The sequence below is a fragment of the Schistocerca piceifrons genome, chromosome 6 (genome assembly GCF_021461385.2).
Source record: "Schistocerca piceifrons isolate TAMUIC-IGC-003096 chromosome 6, iqSchPice1.1, whole genome shotgun sequence".
NCBI lineage: Eukaryota > Metazoa > Arthropoda > Insecta > Orthoptera > Acrididae > Schistocerca > Schistocerca piceifrons.
Window position 1 is genome coordinate 21,189,154 of NC_060143.1, and position 19,445 is coordinate 21,208,598.

The 19,445-nt window shown below is 43.1% G+C and overlaps 1 pseudogene; it reads left to right on the forward strand.

The window, feature by feature from the left end:
• Positions 1-19,445, forward strand: part of LOC124802822 — a 371,933-nt pseudogene that overhangs the window by 183,959 nt on the left and 168,529 nt on the right.

Sequence of the window (19,445 nt, forward strand, 5' to 3'; positions counted from 1 at the left end):
TACAGCCCAGCCCAAGATTCGTGAAGAGTGTAGGCCAGTTCATCCAGTTATTAACTGCATAAGCAACCCTGCATATTTTCTAACCAAACTGCATGTATTCGAAACTGAATTCACAGTCACAAGCCCCAAAGACTTAGCAAATCAAATTAAAATCATTAAAATTCCTGCTAAAGGGAATTTCGTTTCATTCAGCATTATTAATCTCAACACAGCTGTTCCAGTAACGATAAACATTATTCAGAATTTTTTTTTTTAAATACGGTACAGACAGTTGGTTTGCAACATAAGAACTGACTGAAATACTACATCTGGTGCTATAGTACAATTACTTTTCATTTCATGGAAAAATACAAAAAGGCGGCCTAGTTATGGGGAATTGTCTTGCGAGACCGCTTGCAAAAATTTTCATTAACCATGTAGACAGGGAGGTTTTTGCTAAACAAAAGCAGGTCGCTGATGAAATCATATATTATAGGCAACATGTAGATAATGTATTGGTTCTTTTTAGCGGTGGCATTGAAGAGATAGGCTGGTTGTATGAACAGCTATTTCTCGATTTAAAAACAGCAAATAGCAATTCGAAACATAAATGTAGAATTCATAGGAAACTTAGGATAATGGATGCGATAGTCAACAGTTGATCTGATCACACTACTGCTCATAAAAGAGCGTTCTTCCAATCCATGTTGAATCACATCACGTCTTCCGTTGTAAAAAGGCGAAATTGATAAACAACTAAGAATATTAGAAACCACAGCAACAAATAATGGTTACGATTTAAACACGATTAATGAAATGTACTAGAAGAAGCTGAAAATGAAAAAAAATCAGTAGTAAACGATGAACTCACGCTAGCTAGAGAAGTAAAATAAGAAAATTCAAAATACGTCATGCCATACAGCGGAAAAATTTCGCATAAAGTAGCACGCATGTTTCGTAAGACCAACATTCGTGTTAGTTTACGTACCGACAACATCATCCGCCATAAAATATAGAAAGGCCGGCCGTTCAGTCAATCTGGCATGTATAAAAAAAATTGCCGAAACCGCGAGAAGTTTTACATTGGCCAAACCGGGAGAGATTTTAACAAACTTTCTTAGGAGCACGTCAGACAGAGTGTGAATAATCCATTCAATTCAATACTCATCTGAGGGGGAACAGCCACTACGCATTAGATATAAAGAAAACAAAGATTCTGCTTAGAGTTGATAAGGGAGAACCATGGACAACCTCGAGGAAGTAGAAATATAAGAATATCTGAAAAAGCACCCAAAACAATAGTTAAATGAGCAGACAGATTTGTGAAGCAGAGGGGTTTAGACAATTTTAGCCATACCGGTACTTTAAATTCCATATGAACCAATGAACAAGAGGGACTATTTTTATCATGACGAAATCTGACAGTGTTGCCGAGCCGCAATGTATTTATGTATGGTAGTCTCTTATGTATTATATTACTAGTACTATAAATGTTAGTTTTAATATATTTTTTAGTGAAATGAACACGAAAGATCATTTTTAGAAGGCTCTTAACAAAATGACTATATTTTTATGCAGCAATAGCGAATGTAAACAACTTTTACAGTTTAGAGATTGGTGTGACGTACGAGTTTTTGTCAGCTGTAGGGATACTTTTCTTACCTTAATGACGCTTGACACTGCTGTAAGGCCATTTTATGTTTTGTGTGGTGACAACCAGTTTAGAGACACTCTTAGTACTAGCATAAAAAACATATTCTTTCAATTTTGTAATAAAGCCTCGAAACATTATATTAGTTGGTTTTAGTAGTAATGTTACTGTAAGTAATTTTAATTTCTGTTCTATAATATATTAAGAATAATGACAGGCACGCAATGTTAAGCCACATGACCATATATGTAGACATTCGATGAGTGAGCGCGTTCGGGCGTACGCGTGTGTGTGTGTGTGTGTGTGTGTGTGTGTGTGTGTGTGTGTGTCTGAGCGAGGTTTTATTAAGAGTTTCATCATTTGGGACTTACGCCGAGGCTCTGGACCCACACATGAAGAATGTTTAAGTGTCATTTTTTTCTCCTTTTCTTTACAATGGAGAACGATCTTCTGTTTTCAGTTTTCTAAATACAAGTGGAACGTATGGCGACCTTTGTCCTGTTATGTGATTTCGTGCAGTATATAAAAAACAGAAGTGCTTACATAGGAAAGTGTTAAGGAACAGGCTGTATTTAAACACATAGTGCGTTGGTTTACAGGTTGGTTGTGAAACTACCGCTTGGAACGTTGTTTTCACCAGCTTTGTGCGACTCACTTGTAAACTAAAGTAACACACGTGTCTTGATAAAAGCAAGGAAACCATTTGATAATGAATGCGTAAATTAGAAAGTAGTAGCGATGTTTTTTTTTTCAATAAAGTAAACCAAAGGAACACTGTGGTTGGTTATTTTTTGTGCTACAAACATTCTGCATCACGTATCTGCCTCGTTTCCTCAGTAATGTCATTATTTGACAAAATAGCAGATTAAGGAACACCTGCAGGTGATCAGAGAAGAAACGCAACAGCAAATGAGTTACCAGCAGGCCGGCCTAATGTTGTCATAGATGGTTGTCCAACAGGGGAAGAGAGGAAGGGGGCGAAGGAAGCCGCTGTCACGCGCAGCTGTCCACCAGCTTCGGCGACGTGGCATGGAGGGGCGCTGCAATGTATTTTGCATGCTTATGCGTTTTTCACAACGCTCCCTTCACCACCGCCTGGCTAGGACTGCAAACTTTGCCACGTCTTGCACACAAAGAACACGAGTGACAATTTTGAGCCGGGTGGAATGCAAAGTCATCGATTGTCGATCAGTCAAACGTGGCTGTCGAACAGCCAGGTTACGAAGGAATAAAGAAGCAGATGGAGGCGAGACGAAGGACAATGCATGCGGTACCACACGGCAGCATCTGTGCGGTCCAATTATTTACGGCGCCCCTGAACAACAAATGATGCGGAAATAACAGACTCATCCAAGCCCTCTAGACGACTTGCAAATTTTAGTCCGGCATTTGAATATGGGCGCCCGAGCGGTGATAAACTACATTTAAAACTGTGGCGGACTCGTGCCGTATGTTTTACGTTAGACTATTTTTAAATAAAGGGATGCCCACATCTCGTGGTCGTGCGGTAGCGTTCTCGCTTCCCACGCCCGGGTTCCCGGGTTCGATTCCCGGCGGGGTCAGGGATTTTCTCTGCCTCGTGATGGCTGGGTGTTGTGTGCTGTCCTTAGGTTAGTTAGGTTTAAGTAGTTCTAAGTTCTAGGGGACTGATGACCTAAGATGTTAAGTCCCATAGTGCTCAGAGCCATTTGAACCAAGCCAAATAAAGGGATCACTCGACGTGGAAATTCGAATGTTTCATTAGAAATATAATTTCATCATTAAACTCATGATCATCGTCATCGCCGATCTCATGCAAGCCACATATATATAAACAGAGTGGTTCATTGATCGTGACCGGGCCAAATATCTCACGAAATAAGCGTCAAACGGAAAAACTACAAAGAACGAAACTTGTCTAGCTTGAAGAGGGAAACCAGATGGCGCTATGGATGGCCCGCTAGATGGCGCTGCCATAGGTCAAACGGATATCAACTGCGTTTTTTAAATTAGGAACCCCCATTTTTTATTCCATATTCGTGTAGTACGTAAAGAAATACGAATGTTTTAGTTGGACCAAATTTTTCGCTTTGTGATACATGGTGCTGTAATAGTCACAAACATATGGCTCACAATTTTAGACGAACAATTGGTAACAGGTTGGATTTTTAAATTAAAATACAGAACGTAGGTACGTTTGAACATTTTATTTCGGTTGTTCCAATGTGATACATGTACCTTTGTGAACTTATCATTTCTGAGAACGCATGCTGTTACAGGGTGATTACCTGTAAATACCACATCAATGTAATAAATGCTCAAAATGATGTCCGTCAACCTCAATGCATTTGGCAATACGTTTAACGACATTCCTCTCAACAGCGAGTAGTTCGCCTTCCGTTATGTTCGCACATGCAATAACGCATGTTGTCAGGCGTTGTCGGTGGTTCACGATAGCAAATATCCTTCAACTTTCCCCACAGAAAGAAATCCGGGTACGTCAGATGCAGTGAACAATCCACCTGTCATGAAATATGCTATTCAATACCGCTTCAATCGCACTCGAGCTATGTGTCGGACATCCATCATGTTGGAAGTACATCGCCATTCTGTCATGCAGTGAAACATCTTGTGGTAACATCGGTAGAACATTACGTAGGAAATCAGCATACATTACACCATTTAGATTGCTATCGATAAAATGGGGGCCAATTATCCTTCCTCCCATAATGCCGCACCATACATTAACCCGCCAAGGTCGCTGATGTTCCACTTGTCGCAGCCTTCGTGGATTTTCCGTTGCCCAATAGTGCATATTATGCCGGTTTACGTTACCGCTGTTGGTGAATGACGCTTCGTCGCTAAATAGAGCGCGTGCAAAAAATCTGTCATCGTCCCGTAATTTCTGTTGTGCCCAGTGGCAGAACTGTACACGACGTTCGAGGTCGTCACCATGCAATTCCTGGTGCATAGAAATATGGTACGGGTGCAGTCGATGTTGATGTAGCATTCTCAACACCGACGTTTTTGAGATTCCCGATTCTCGCGCAATTTGTCTGCTACTGATGTGCGGATTAGCCGTGACAGCAGCTAAAACACCTACTTGGGCATCATCATTTGTTGCAGGTCGTGGTTGACGTTTCACATGTGGCTGAACACTTCCTATTTCCTTAAATAACGTAAGTATCCGGCGAACAGTCCGGAAACTTGGATGATGTCGTCCAGGACACCGAGCAGCATACATAGCACACGCCCGTTGGGCATTTTGATCACAATAGCCATACATCAACACGATATCTACCTTTTCCTCAATTGGTAAACGGTCCATTTTAACACGGGTAATGTATCACGAAGAAAATATCACCCGCACTGGGGGAATGTTACATGATACCACGTACTTATACGTTTGTCACTATTACAGCGCCATCTATCACAGAGCGAAAAAAGTGGTCCAACTAAAACATTCATATTTCTTTACGTACTACACGAATACGTAATTTAAAAAAATGTGGGTTCCTATTTAAAAAAACGTTGTTGTTATCCGTTTGAACTATGGCAGCGCCATCTAGCGGGCCAACCATAGCGCTATCTGGTCTCCCCCTTCTAAAACTAGACGAGTTTCGTTCTTTGTAGTTTTTTCGTTTGATGCTTATTTCGTGAGATATTTGGCCCGGTCACTATCAATGGACCACCCTGCATATATATAACTACTTGTAGAAGCTGCAGATTTTGCTTTTAGACTACTGTCCAGTCAACACTACAGTCACCATCACCATCACCGTCGTCGTCGCTGTCGTCATCCGTTCAGCGTCCACTATTTACCGTGGAACAGCGAAGAGAGGAAATGTAACATTGCTACTAAACCATCGTAAAGTTTACGCCTCCACATGTTATTCAAAGGAAATGATAATTTATAGGTAATGCATTACTTAACTATAATTATTAGAGCGTCAGTGCTATAATACATAGAACCCGACTTAATTCGACTACATTCCATTATCCTCGTTTTGCTTTTGTTGATGTTCATCTTATATCTTCCTTTCAAGACACTATCCATTCCGTTTAGCTGCTCTTCCAAGTCCTTTGCTGTCTCTGGCAGAATTACAATGTCATCGGCGAACCTCAAAGTTTTTATTTCTTCTCCATGGATTTTAATACCTACTCCAAATTTTTCTTTTGTTTCCTTCACTGCTTGCTCAATATACAGATTGAATAACATCGGGGATAGGCTACAACCCTGTCTCACTCCCTTCCCAACCACTGCTTCCCTTTCATGCCCCTCATCTCCTATAACTGCCATTTGGTTTCTTTACAAATTCTAAATAGCCTTTCGCTCCCTGTATTTTACCCCTGCCACCTTCAGAATTTGAAAGAGAGTATTCCAGTCAACATTGTCAAAAGCTTTCTCTAAGTCTACAAATGCTAGAAACGTAGGTTTGCCTTTTCTTAATCTAGCTTCTAAGATAAGTCGTAGGGTCAGTATTGCCTCACGTGTTCCAATATTTCTACAGAATCCAAACTGATCTTCGCCGAGGTCGGCTTCTACCAGTTTTTCCATTCGTCTGTATAGAATTCGCGTTAGTATTTTGCAGCCGTGACTTATTAAACTGATACTTCGGTAATTTTCACATCTGTCAACACCTGCTTTCTTTGGGATTGGGATTATTATATTCTTCTTGAAGTCCGAGGGTATTTCGCCTGTCTCATACATCTTGCTCACCAGATGGTACAGTTTTGTCAGGACTGGCTCACCCAAGGCCATCAGTAGTTCTAATGGAATGTTGTCTACTCCCGGGGCCTTGTTTCGACTTAGGTCTTTCAGTGCTCTGTCAAACTCTTCACGCAGTATCATATCTCCCATTTCATCTTCATCTACATCCTCTTCAATTTCCATAATATTGTCCTCAAGTACATCGCCCTTGTATAGACCCTCTATATACTCCTTCCACCTTTCTGCTTTCCCTTCTTTGCTTAGAACTGGGTTTCCATCTGAGCTCTTAATATTCATACAAGTGGTTCTCTTTTCTCCAAAGGTCTCTTTAATTTTCCTGTAGGCAGTATCTATCTTACCCCTAGTGAGATAAGCCTCTAAATCCTTACATTTATCCTCTAGCCATCCCTGCTTAGCCATTTTGCACCTCCTGTCGATCTCATTTTTGAGACGTTTGTATTCCTTTTTGCCTGCTTCATTTACTGCATTTTTATATTTTCTCCTTTCATCAATTAAATTCAATATTTCTTCTGTTACCCAAGGATTTCTACTAGCCCTCGTCTTTTTACCTACTTGATCCTCTGCTGCCTTCACTACTTCATCCCTCAAAGCTACCATTTCTAGTTGGTATGTTGAATGTCAGCTAGCTCTAAATGTGGAAAAATATAAGTTAATGCCGATGACTAGGAAGTACAAACCTGTAATGTTCGGATACAATATTACTAATGTTGTGCTTGACACAGTCAAGTCGTTTAAATATCTGAGCTCGTTTAAATATCTAAGAGTAACGTTACAAAGCGATATGAAATGGAACTAGCGTGTGAGGTCTGTGGTAATAAAACCGAATCGTCGACTTCGGTTTATTAGGAAACCTGTAAAGGAGACTGCATATAGAACACTGGTGCGACCTATTCTTGAGTACTGTTCGAGTTTTTGGAATCTATACCAGGTCATATCTAAGGAGGACATCGAAGCAATTCAGAGGCGGGCTGCTAGATTTGTTAACCGGTAGGTTCGAACAACACGTAAATGTTACGGAGATGCTTCGGGAACTCAAATGGGAATCCCCGTAGCGATGACGACGTTCTTTTCGAGAAAAACTAATGAGAAAATCTAGAGAACCGGCATTCGAAGCCAGATACCAGAAATTAGGTTCAAATGGTTCAAATGGCTCGTAGCACTATGGGACTTAACATCTGAGGGCATCAGTCCCCTCGAACGTAGAACTACTTAAACCCAGCTAACCTAAGGACATCACACACATCCATGCCGGAGGCAGGATACGAATCTGCGACCGTAGCACCAGCGCGGTTCCTGACTGAAGCGCCTAGAACCGCTCGGCCACCGTGGCCGGCTCAGAAATTAGGGCTCATATGGGTGCACACAGACTGTCGTTTTTCCCCTCGATCTATTTGCGAGTGGAACAGGAAAGGGTATGACTAGTAGCGGTACGGGGTACCCTCCGCCACGCATCGTGCTGTGGCTTGCGGAGTATCTATGTAGATGTAGATTTAAAATTAAGTACAAAATGTCCTGTTTTATATCCTAGAGCAGTTGTAAATTTCACGAGAGTTTAGTAATCTAGGGTTAAAACGGCCTCTAGAGTTTTCTATGTATTGTTTTCTGAACGCATCCACAATGCTCCTGTACATTTTCTAATGTCGCCTACCAACTTTCCATCAGGTCGTCGGATCGATCTTAATTCATCTTTCGGACGGCAGCGAAGACGTCCGTCGTCCGTCTACACTATCTGATTAAAAGTGTCCGGACACCCCTATGTAATGCAGAATTATTCACTAAATTTCAAGAGAGGCGGGTAAAAAGATGCCTGAAGCACAGTCTTGTCAGTAGAAGAGCATTAAAGACAGAATGATTCGGCCAGGGGAGCCCAGAGTCTTCAAACGTGGGCTAGTCACTGGATTTCACCAGAGTAACAAATGCACCAGGGACATTTCAATCCCTCTAAAGCTGCCCAGATCGACTATTAGTGAAGTGTAAACGCGAAGGAACAACTAGAATCAAATCAAGACCATCACGTACTTTCACATAGGCACAGTCGATCTCAGGGGAGGATGATTGTAAAAAAATCGCATGAAATCAGCGGAAGTAATCACTCTTGAGTTCCAAAGTGCCACCAGCAGTCTAGCTAGGCAATGACTCCAATAATATCGCTGTGAATATTGTAGCGCCGTGTGCTGTCAAAGCAATCGGCGGTAGCCGGAAATTAGTAGTTCCTGTATCCTATGCATCAGTTTATAAGCCTTATCTATTGTACGTGATCACCAGTCCTAGGTTTCTAATCAGTTTGTACATCAAAGTATCCGCAGGGCGTCTTTCTAATTGTAGGTGGTGGGCGGAAAGTATCTCCATATTTTTCATATTTCTCCCCTCCAAAAATATTGTAGGTATAAACTGAAATTTTTGCAGGTGTGTAGTTTATTATAAACCATTATCTTCCCAAAAACTACAACTTAATGTGTGCTCCAGTATTTTCTAGATACTCTTTTAAACGGACAGGTACGTTTACTGAGAGCTTTCTCAAGCACTCAGAGCAGGAAAATCACCTATGACCTCACGGATCTTATTTACGAGTTAACCAAGAGACTTTAGTCTAAGCTAAACACTATTTATGAGCCCGCCCTCATAAGAATAAATCGCATGGAGTGACGTCTGGGCTTCGCTCTGGCCGTTCTTTGGAACTTCGTCTACCTGAGAAGCGTTGATCAAGCCATTGTCTTACAGGCAAAGCATAATCCATTTTGTATAGATACCATTTCATGTGACTCATCCTGTTCAGAAACTGTAGGTCACTCAAAATTTTCTAGAATTTCCATGAAGGTTACATAGTGTCTCTCAACAGATAGGGGGCAATGATGCGGAAAAAAGTTAATTCACACCACACCACACTACACTGTCACTTGCGGCTTACGCTGAAATTTTTCAGTGGCCTGTTTGATGATGTTTGGTTTGTGGGGCGCTCAACTGCGCGGCGATCAGCACCCGAACAAAGTCCCAATTTTTACACAGTCCATTTTCTTTTCACAATCCAATCTAGTCACTCTCACAAATGATGATGATGAAATGATGAGGACAACACAAACACCCAGTCCTCGGGCAGAGAAAATCCCCAACCCGGCCCGGAATCTAACCCAGGACCTCGTGATCCAGAGGCAGCAACGCCAGCCCCTAGGCCACGAGCTGCGGACTGGCCTGTTTGGGATCACCTTCTGCCCAATAACGGCGATTATGACGACTAACGAACTCCGCTACAGGAGATACAGTTTCATCATAGTTTTTTTTTTTTTTTTTTTTTTTTTTTTTTTTTTTTTTTCAGACAAGTGGGGATGATTTTTTGTGCCAAGTGAGCATCGTTTCGCAAAACACAACGTGGCAGTTTCAATCAACTGTGTACAATACTAGGACGTAATGATGCTTTCAGGGTCTGTAATATAGCTCCCTGGGGAGAAATCCACACACAGAATACAGTTAATGTCATTCTCTTACAGTCTGCCTTGTTGATTTTGATGGGTTTCGCTCCAACATCTCGCTCACAGTGGCCACTCTTTCCTCCGAAACTGAAGTCGATAACATTCCATCGGAATTTCTAAAATCATTGGGGGAAATGATAACGAAATGATTATTCACATTAGTATGTACAATGTAAGAGAGTGACAATATACAATGTGACTTTCGGAAAAACATCATCCAAACAGTTACAAAGATTGCAAGAGCTGACTAGTGCGAGCATTATCGCACAGTCAGCTTAACATCTCATGCGTGCAAGTTAATGACAAGAATATTGTGTAGAAATATGGAAAAGAAAACTGAAGATGTATTAGACGACGATCAGTTTGGCTTTAGGTAAGGTAGAGGCAGCGGAAGGGTACTTCTGATTTTGTGACTGATAATGGAAGCAAGGCTAAAGAAAAATCAAGACACGTTCAGAGGATTTGTCGACCCGCAGAAAGTGTTCGACAATGTCAAATGGTGCAAGGCTTTCTAAATTCTGAGCAAAACAGCGTTAAGCTATACAGAGAGACGTTTGATGCAGAACGTGTACAAGTGCGTAGAGGGAGTAACAAGAGTGGAAGACCAAGAAGGAAATGCTCGGATTAAAATGGGTGTAAAAAAGGGATGTAGTGTTTCACTCCTGCGATTCAATCTATACATCGAAGAAGCAATCACGGAAATAAGAAAAAGATTCAAGGGAGTAATTAAAATTGGCAATACTCTCTTAGGATTTAAAGGTTGGCTACAGCGCGCAAACACAAGCTCTGGAATCTAAGATATTGTTGTCGCGCTTCGCAGCGCACGGATTAACTAGTGGCAGTTTGGAGGCCAGTGTAGGAGCGCGCCTGCCCGCCTGGTGTGGTGCGCACGTGTGTTGGGCGAGGGGTCGTCGCCGAGCTGCCGTAGTGCTGTGTCCGCCAGCAGCGACACAGGATTTGGTATTGAGTTGATATTTTTTATAATTTGCAGCGCGCTTATTAATTTAAAGAAAAGGGTTTGTGTATGTGCGTAGCAGCAGACGGTAATTTTGATAATGGTAGGAGTTGCATTCTTAAGGGAAGCCATTGTTAGGCGAATAGATTAAGTATTGATTTTTGTCATTGATTTCTTTTGTAATTGTCAGGGAATTGTTTCACTATGTATTTAATTGAGAAGTATTTCAGTGTGTCTCAAGAGTTTGATTAATTTGTAATATTGCTTTAATGCCACTGGAGGCAGGTTTACATACGAAGCTATTGTTCAAAGAGCTTCTAGCGTTTTGTTAATTGAATGAGAAAGAATCGCTTTCAGAATATAGTTTATTACTTGTTTGGATTATCATTTATCGAGTTTAGATTTGACCAAACCCTTTCTCTTGAATTATATGTAGTTGTAGTAAGCAGCAGCAGCCGCAGCAACAGCAGGAGCCGCCATACAGAACATGCATTGCACTGAGCATGAATAATAGATTTTTTTATTTTTTGTTAAATAATGGAATGCAGCAGAGCAAACAGTGGCAGCAGAAAGACCAAGTAAGTTATTTGTTGCGCACAGGACCAATAAAAAAATAAAATAATGTTTAGGGGATCTCTGTAATAGTAAAGTTAACAAGAGTACAAGCAGAAGATTTTCGGTAGACAACACGAGATAAGAAGATAGAGTTCGCGACTTTCATTGAAAGAATATTAATGATATGATTCGCTGATGACATTGCTGTCTTCAGTGAAAGCGAAGTAGAATTACAGGATCTGCTGGGTGCAATGAACAGTCCAATGAGTGCAGAATATGGATTGAGAGTAAATCGAAGAAACACAAAAGTAATGAGAAGTAGTAGAGATCAGAACAGAGAGAAACTTAACACCATGATTGGTAATGACGAAGTAGAACAAGTTCAGGAATTCTGCTACCTAGGTAGCAAAATAACCCGTGACCGACGAAGTGAGGAAGACATAAGAAGCTGACCAGCACTGGCAAAAAGACCATTCCCGTCCACGAGAAGTGTACTCACACAAACATAGGCCTTAATTTGAGGAAGAAATTTCCGAGAATGTGCGTTTGGAGCACAGCATTATACGGTAGTGAAGTATGGACTGTGGAAAAAGCGGAATAGAAAAGAATCGAAGCATTTGAGACGTGATGCTACAGAAGAATGTTGAAAATTAGGTGGACTGATAATGCATGCAGTGAGGGATTTCTACGCAATATCGGCGAGGAAAGGAACATATGAAAAATACTGGCAAGAACAAGGGACAGGATGATAGGAGATCTGTTGAGACATCAGTGAATAGCTACCGTGGTATTGGAGGGAGATGTAGTGGGTAAAAACTGACAACTGTCGAGGAAGACAGAGATTGGAATACATTCAGCAAACAACTGAGGACGTAGATTGCTGTTGCTACTGTAAGATGGAAAGGTTGGTACAGGAGACGAAAGGCGGTCCGCAAGTAGTCAGTCAAAAAACTGATAAAAAAAGGTCGAGGGTCTACCCGACTTCCTAATGTCCATGACCGATAGTCATTAATTTTCTGTGGCAATATTGATTTATTATTATTTTTTTGTATCCAGAACATTGACACCTCTGCCTCCACTGGACCCGAGCATATGGACTATCAGACCAATTGTGTGATTGGATTGAAGAGTTCCTAGATAAAAGAACGCAACATCTCATTCTCAATGGAGAGAAGTCTTCAGAAGTAAGAGTGATTTCAGGTGTGCCGCAGGGGAGTGTCGTAGGACCGTTGCTATTCACAATATACATAAATGACCATGTGGATAACATCGGAAGTTCACTGAGGCTTTTTGCGGATGATGCTGTAGTATATCGAGAGGGTGTAACAATGGAAAATTGTACTGAAATGCAGGAGGATCTGCAACGAATTGACGCATGGTGCAGGGAATGGCAATTGAATCTCAATGTATGTGCTGCGAATACATAGAAAGAAAGATCATTTAGCTACAATATAGCAGGTCAGCAACTGGAAGCAGTTAATTCCATAAATTATCTGGGAGTAGGCATTAGGAGTGATACAAAATGGAATGATTATATAAAGTTGATGGTCGGTAAAGCAGATGCCAGACAGATTCATTGGAAGAATCCTAAGGAAATGCTGTCCGAAAACAAAGGAAGTAGGTTACAGTACACTTGTTCGCCCACTGCTTGAATACTGCTCACCAGTGTGGGATCCGTACCAGATAGGGTTGATAGAGGAGATAGAGAAGATCCAACGGAGAGCAGCGCGCTTCGTTACAGGTTCATTTAGTAATCGCGAAAGCGTTACGGAGATGATAGATAAACTCCAGTGGAAGACTCTGCAGGAGAGACGCTCAGTAGCTCGGTACGGGCTTTTGTTGAAGTTTCGAGAACATACCTTCACCGAGGAGTCAAGCAGTATATTGCTGCCTCCTATGTATATCTCGCGAAGAGACCCTGAGGATAAAATCAGAGCGATTAGAGCCCACGCAGAGGCATACAGACAATCTTTCTTTCCACGAACAATACGAGACTGGAATAGAAGGGAGAACCGATAGAGATACTCAAAGTACCCTCCGCTACATACCATCAGATGGCTTGCGGAGTGTGGATGTAGATGTAGAATTACAGACCGTCGCACCTCGAATCTTGCTGCAATTTTGGTTCTCTCCTCGGTGTTTAATTGTTCTGGCATCCCTGTGGAGTCACAGGTTCTGGAAAAAATGTGAAAAAATGACTTACAGTCATTGTTATGTGCACGTACCATCAATAGATATCCAAAATTGAAAGTAGACGTTTACTTCGCCCACCCTGTAGATATAGCGGTGTCCCTTGATTTAAATGCTGGATTTATACAGTAGTTTTAAGCATGATGTGGGTAGTTCTGTGCGCTGCGGTCGCCAGTCTGTTTCCTTTGAGCAGTAAGAAATTAAATGTGGCCTTGGTAACAGGAACAAAGGAACGTCGGCTGTTGGGAGCGGGCGAGCGGACTGCGAGGAGTGGACGTGAGGCCGGCGTCTGCAGGCGATGGAGCTGCGCGCCGCGGGGGGCGGCGGGGGCGCGTCGACGTCGCCGTCTTCGGCGTCGCCTTCGCCATCCGGGCGGCCGGGGGAGGCGCTGTGCCGCGTGTGCGGCGACAAGGCGTCGGGGAAGCACTACGGCGTCCCCAGCTGCGACGGCTGCCGCGGGTTCTTCAAGAGGAGCATCCGCAGGTAACGCTCCGTATCCAGGCGCCCGCAGTCTCTCTGAAGGAGTCACAGGCCAACGAAGAAGTGCTTATTACTTAATTAGATTATGTTGGGCACTGCATCCTTATTGAGCTTAGACTTTCGGGTCTAGTGAAGCAGGGGATACAATCAACACCGACTCAAAGGAAGGCCTCGGCGCTTGTTCGTGACGTCACGTCAGCTAGGCCCAGCCAACGCCAGGTCTGTTGCAGGCATACTCGTAATGGTGGTGTCTCCCTCTCTGACACAGGAAAATGTGAAACTATTGGCGGTAGTTGACCAACACACATTGTTCTGAGAGATTTCTGCAATCAATCAATTTTGGAATTCATTACACTTCTTAACAAATAGTGTACTCCTGAACTTAAATTTCCACCTGTTTTAAGAATTGACATACAAAAACAACTTCATGATGCAGCAGCAACAGAATTCGTCCTTTTTTGCCTTATTTGTAAATCTGAGTAAGTTACGTTTGTACTGGGTTGCTTTTACAAGAGACTGTGAACATATTGGTGCTCTTCTTTAGGTATCTTGATTGACTATGGGGTGAGGAGCACTGAATATTAATGAAACATCTTGCGATTGTACACGTTGTGGGAGGGGGTGGGGGACAGAAGAAGAGGCAAAAGAGCGATACTTGTTTTATCAAATAAAATTTTTTTATCTTATAAAGTTTCTCCTTTCATTTGCAAGAGGGGAATATTTATCTTTTCTAATGTGCATGTTTAAAAAATTTAAGCTCAGCAGTATTTTCGACGTATGAAGCTATTTTGTTTCCTGTTTAGAATTCCTTTCGTTGAAAACGACTGTAATCTAATGACTGGCAACAGTTGGACATTTACACATGTAAATTAGTTCACATTTCCAGTGACGATGTCAAACGAAAATAAATAAATAAATAAAAGAAACGAGTTAATTGTAAAGGTGTTGGGGTACGTTTCTATAGCAAAATGGATCAAGTAAATACAGTTACTTGAATGTAAAATTTCCGAAGCTTGCAATGGGGCAAAACATCTTCTCATATTGATCTACGTTTGTTTCGACAGGATTCAGTAATACAGAACTATGAACTTCCTTTGTTGTTTTATGATAGTAAGAAAATCTTTCATCTAAATAAAACTGCTGAATCCAAAACAATACCAAACATTTTGTCCAAAAATAAGAGATTTATAGCGATAAGCACGCCCAGGCGTTTCTGCCTGCAACAGACCTAGCGTTCGCCGTGCCTAGCTGACGTGACGTCACCAACAAGCGCCGAGGCCTTCCTTCGAGTCGGTGTTGATACAACCCTTCGGCTTTGACCAATGACGTCATACATTACTCATAGATAGTAAGCACTTCGAACCATAGATAATAAAACAGTTCTATGTTCCGGATAAGCGGTATCATTGCACATTAAAATAATTGAATGTGATTTTAAGAGAGATCGCTTCATATTGCTGAAAATCTTCTTAGTGTGCATTTATTATATTGTTTGGTTGTTTCTAATTCATTCGGTACTTAATTTCATTCGTAGTGATATTGAGGTACTTTGGACTATTAGTTTATTATTTTAGAACAATTTTTAGTATCTCATTTTCGTTTGTAGTTATGGATTTATCTGTTGCAATGAACCTTGATGATTTACGAGAGGCTGTGGGCGACGACATGTTGGCCACGATTTGTTTTGTGCAAATGTGTGGTCTCATTGCTGAGTACGTTCGATGTCGTGAGTGCGGCGAACATATGCGCCTCGTAAGTGTATCTCGTCGCCGTACTCACGACTTATTCTTATGGCGCTGCAGCAGAGATAGGTTGTGTCGCTCCATTAGAAGAGGGACGTGGTTCGAAAAATCTAAGCTCGCCTTGAGAGACGTTATGAAAATCACTTACTGTTGATGTTTGAGATATCCTGTGTGGCTGTGTAATGGTGACCTGCGGGAACCCTAAAAACAATATCAGTTCCTGCTCTCGCATTGTCTTTTTCTCAGCTGTTGTTCTTATTTCGTTTCCCAGCACTAGTATCAGTACAATTTTTTCGAGTCTGTACTAGCAATATTGAAGGCGAAACGGCCGACACAACTGCAATTTGTATCCCGTCCTTCAGTTGACCTTTACACTGGCACAACGTATTCGAAAAGAACGACATATGTAACATAGATGAGATTTACCAGTATATGTCAACTGGAGTGCAGGATACAAATGTTGTGTATAGCTACATAGCTCAAGTAAAGAATGGGATACTATTAGCATCGAAGGCGGAAAAAAAACTCTACCCCATAGTGAAGTACGGGATACAAATTGTATGTGTGTTGTCTTATTGCCTCTTCGTGTAGTTCAACTGATGTACAGGTTGCAAATGTAACGTACGTCCATTTCCACGTTTTCGTTAGCAGTGTACATATATAGAGGCCAATGGAAGCATGGTATACAAATATTATGTACCTAGCTCGTTCTGCCATCGGTAGTGCTGATATCTACGTAAGAACAGACTGTTTGTGCTAGCGGAGGCGAAATAAATAACACATGTAAAATTTCTATCCCGTGCTTCATTTAGGGTTAGGTGAAGCGGGGCATACATCGTTCAACTGAACATCAGGACACTAATGATAGTGAAAACGAAGAAATCGACGTACGCCAAACTTGTATCCCGAACTGCACTTAAGCAATACAGTTCGAATGAGGTTCGAGATATAACTCATATATATATATATATATATATATATATATGTGACGTGATGTATTTTCCATCCATTTTTCCCCTTTCATTTTCCAGAGAAATAATACGATACAAACACGCGATATCCTTAACGTGAAAATGCTACTGGCCTTTATATATGTCAACTATATTTTTGTCTCTCGTATTCTTTTGTTTCTAAACATTCTTGTCAGCTCTTTCATCTGTGTAATAAATGCTCTCTGGCCAATTCTGACGTCATTGGTCAAAGCCGACTGGTTGTATTCCCTGCTTCACTAGACCCAGAGTTTCTTTTTTTTTTTTTTTCTTTATTGTATTTCAATTCCCCAACGGGGCGGGCTGGCAGCAGCATATGCGCTGCTCTTCAGCCGAAAGACATAGAACAAAACAATAGAAGACATTTAAAAACAGCAAAGGAGAGAAGAAGGCGAACATAGATATAAAAAGGGAGAACATCATGGAAGGCAATAGACAAAGAAAAAAACAGGGTGACTGTAAAATGGAGATAAAAAACTGTTTAAAAGTAGCACACACAAAAAGCCACACACTGCGACGATTAAAAGAACACAAGGCACAGTATGACTGGGGCATAAAGGTGTTGACGGATGGCAAAGCACACAACGTAACACTGACAGCGAACCTCAAGGCAGTACACAATTAAAATCACACCTCTTGACGTACACGAGAAACAGCACTAAACACAACACTGATGTCGCACACTGATGAGGATCAAGACAGAGGATCTGCCAGGTTCAAGGAGATGAGGGAGACCTGAAGAAGGGAGGGAGGGGAAGAGATGGGGGAGGGGAATGGGGGGCACGCGGAGGAGAGCCAGGTAGGGAGGGATGTGGGAAGGAGAGAGGTAAGTATGGGGTGCAGGGTCTCAGGGGAGGGGGGGATGGAGGAAAATCCGCTCTGGGAGGAGGAGGAAAGAGGAGAAGGGGGCCCTGGGGAGGGGGGGGGGGGAACAAGGGGGGGTTATAGTTGGAAGGAAGGGTATATGTCACTGCGAAGTTCGTCATCCGGGAGAGGGAGGCGTTGGAAATTGCCCTGATGAAGGAGATGGAGGGTGTGGAGGTGGAGAGAGGGAGGGATACAGCGATAGAGGCGCGGCAACGGGCGGGGGTGGAGAGGAAGGAGGAAACCAGAGGGTGGGGGGGATCAACCCTGCGAACAATGTAAAGGATGCGGAGATGTTGGAGGAACAAGAGGAGGTGGGGGAAGGGGATCAGTTCATACAGGAGCCGTGTGGGGGAAGGAAGGCGGATACGGAAGGCAAGGCGGAGCGCATGGCGTTCAAGGATTTGGAGGGCCTTGTAAAAGCGGGTGGGGGCGGAGATCCAGGCGACGCTGACATAACAGAGGATAGGACGGATGAGGGATTTGTAGGTGTGGAGGATGGTAGAAGGATGCAATCCCCATGTCCGGCCGGACAAGAGTTTCAGCAGGCGGAGGCGGGAATGGGCTTTCTGCTGGATGGTCAGGAGATGAGGGGTCCAGGTGAGGTGTCAGTCAAGGGTGAGGCCAAGGTATTTCAGGGTGGGGGTGAGTTGGATAGGACGACCATAAAGGGTGAGGTAGAAATCATGGAGGCGAAAGGAGCGAGTGTTGCGGCCTATGATGATTGCCTGGGTTTTGGAGGGGTTGAGACGGAGGAGCCACTGGTTGCACCAAGTGGTGAACTGGTTAAGGTGGGTTTGGAGGGTATGTTGAGACCGTTGAAGGGTAGGATAGAGAGCCAGGAAGGCGGTGTCATCAGCATATTGGAGAAGGTGGACTGGTGGGGGTGGCTTGGGCATATCAGCTGTATACAAGAGCTAAAGGAGAGGGGAGAGGACAGAACCCTAGGGGGACGCCAGCCGTGGGATAAAAGATACGGGAGTTGGTGTTGTGGAGGGTGACATAGGAAGGACGGTGCGAGAGGAAGGAAGCGACCAGATGGACAAAATTGATAGGCAGGGTGTAGGTTTGGTGTTTAAAGAGGAGACCAGGATGCCATACATGGTCATAGGCATTTTGGAGGTCAAGGGAAACAAAAATGGCGGAGCGATGGGAGTTGAGCTGGAGGGACAGAAGGTGAACAAGGTTGAGGAGTTGGTCGTCAGCAGAGAAGGAGGGTCGGAAGCCACACTGGGTAAGGGGGAGGAGGTGGTGTTGAGCAAGGTGCTGATGGATACGGTGGGAGAGGATGGATTCAAAGACCTTACTGAAGACGGAGGTGAGGCAGATGGGACGATAGGAAGAGGCGGCAGAAGGGGGTTTGTTGGGTTTGAGGAATAGGAGGACGCGGGAGGTCTTCCACAGGTCAGGGTAGAAGCCTGTAGAGAGGATGACATTATAGAGATGGGCGAGGACAGTTAGGAAGCAATAGGGGCTTTCTCGAAGGTGACGGTAGGTGACACAGTCGTGACCAGGGGCCGTGTTGCGTTTGGACTGGAGGAGAAGTTTAATGTCTTGTGCTGTGATGGGAGTGTTGACGTCGGAGGGGGGCAACTGCCCCAAGTACTGGAGACTAGTGGAGACTAGTGGAGCGACTGAGGTATCAGCACGTTCCATGACGGTGGGGAAAAGAGAATAATCAAAGTGTGGATCATCGGGGATGGAGAAGACCTTGGAAAGGTGGGAAGCGAAGTGGTTGGCCTTACTGAGGTTGTCTGGAAGGGGGCGATCGTTATGGAGAAGGGGGTAGTGGGGAGCGGAAAGGGAACCAGTAAGACGATGGAAGGTGGACCAGTACTTGGAGGAGTTGATATGGAGGGTGG